This window comes from Artemia sp. Qi Xiang Cuo, chromosome 18 (genome assembly GCF_049724085.1).
Source record: "Artemia sp. Qi Xiang Cuo chromosome 18, ASM4972408v1, whole genome shotgun sequence".
NCBI lineage: Eukaryota > Metazoa > Arthropoda > Branchiopoda > Anostraca > Artemiidae > Artemia > Artemia sp. Qi Xiang Cuo.
The window spans coordinates 10,619,649-10,621,817 of record NC_142811.1 but is presented as its reverse complement, the minus strand read 5'-3'; positions in this window follow the sequence as shown (position 1 = coordinate 10,621,817).

The window sequence follows — 2,169 nt, the reverse complement described above, 5'->3', positions numbered from 1 at the left end:
GTTGTAGGTGGCAGCAGGGGTGGGTGACACGAGTCGGACCCCCTCCTCTACTAGAGGTCAGCTTCCATAAGTTTTGAAATAAAATACCGTTCATAATTTTTGTTTGAGGGGGGTCGAGTCATGGAGGGCCAGGGTTCAGCTCTCATAAGTCTTTGAATAAATTATCGTTGATAAATTTTTTATCGGAGGGGGGGGGGCTTAGAGGGCCAGGGGTCAGTTCCCGTAAGTTTTGAATAAAATATCGTTAACCATTTTTCGGGGGGAGGGGGGTCGGGTTATAGAGGGCTATGGGTGAGCTCCCATCAGTTTTGGAATTACACATCGTTAAAAAATTTTTGTGGGGGGGGGGGGGTAGGCCATTGATAAATTCTCATAAGTTAAAATATCGTTAATATTTTGTGGAGTGGGGGATAGGGCCAAGGGAGGACAGGTGTCAACTCCCATAAGTTTCGGAATAAAACAGCGTTAATAAGCTTCTTTTTTGGAGGGTAGGGGGTGTCTGGTCATGGAAGCCCGGGGTCAGCTCCCATAGGTTTCGGAATAAAACAACGTTAATAAGTTTTTTATAGGAAGGGGGGGGTCGAGCCATGGAGGGCTGTGGACCAGCTCCCTTAAGTTTTTGAACAAACTATCATTACTAATTCAGGCCAATGGAGGTCAAGGGGTCAGCCCCCTTAAGTTTTGGAATAAAATATCATTAATAAGTTGTTTTTTTTTTTGGGGGGGGGGGGTCGGGCCATTGAGTGCCAGGGGTCAGCTCCTATAATTTTTGGAATATAATATCGTTGATAAGCTTGTTTGTTATTGTTTTTTAGGGGGGGGTCCATCAATGGAGGGAGGGCCAGGGGTCAGCTGCCTTAAGTTTTGGAATATAAAATCGTTAAATTTCTTGGGGGTGAGGCCGGGCTCGTCTGATCTTTGAACTATTTTAAAAACTCTCCCAGAAGAACCTTATATGCTCACCGGGCATAACTTACAACACCTGCCCCAGGCTCTGGGGGATTGTGTCGACCCCGGAGTTTTGTTATTTGAATTTTTAAGTATTTTTTACAAAATAGCTGTCTTAAAATTTTGTCAGATTCATTTGGAGAAAATAGGGTGGGGTGGCTAGTTGCCCTTCCACTCTTGACTTTTAAATGAGGCACTAGAACTTCTAATGTCCATTCGATTGACCCCCTCTGAAGTTTTTATGACCACTCTTTCCATATATATATTTCCGTCTAGGGCTAAACAGAAAGCAGGTCGTTCTCGTCCGGGGTGGGAGGACGTCATAAAGAAAGATTGAAAGGAAATGGGAACTTCGTGGGAGGGTGTAAAAATGGAGGCTTGGAATAGATTGGGATGGAGGAGGAGCGTGCGTAGCTGTGTTGGCTTCAGGTGGCTTGGTGCTGCGGTGAGTTGTTAGTAGTAGTAGTAGTAGTAGTAGTTTCCATATGAGGTGCCTCTGGGGAAAAAAATAATAAAACATTGAAGCCTAATGGCCTTTACTATATGTGACGCTATAGCATTGTCTTTGATGTTAAATGTAAAGATTACCATCTAGTTGTGTCTTGAGTTAATTTTTAGCTAAAATTTAGGAGAGGAAACTATCATCCGGGAAAGGGTGATGTTGGTAAACTGTAAAATGAGAAGTTGAGAGAGGCTTAACAGGAACAGTTGAATATGAAATTTGAGAGTATAAAATTTGACAATGTGAGATGGATAGAATACTTTTAGGAAAATAATTTTTTAAATAGTAGATGGTGTTTTAGGAAGAACAGTTAGAAATACAGCTAGGAACATTATTCAAAACTTTTTAAGCTTGATAGAAAAGAGGAGGGTCTGTTTAATAAGTCTTGAGTGATCGACCATATGACAATAAGAGGAATGCAAGAAAAGTAGAGAAATCATTGAAATGTGAATCAAGGAGGCGTGAAGTGGAGAACGTCGATAAACTTATCGAAGATATGGAAGATTTTGAAAGAAAACCTACTAGTAAAATTTTATAGTGGTGTATTAAGAGTTTAGGAGGGACTAGTGAACCTGAACTTGTACCAGTCAAAGAGAAATTGACAGAGAATCAAAAGAATGTACTAAACCGTTAATGGGTTAGAGGAAACAATATTGAAAAAAAAGAGGTTTGTGACAATTTGGAAGCGAAAGAAGACTTATTTTGTTAGGAAGAGTTTG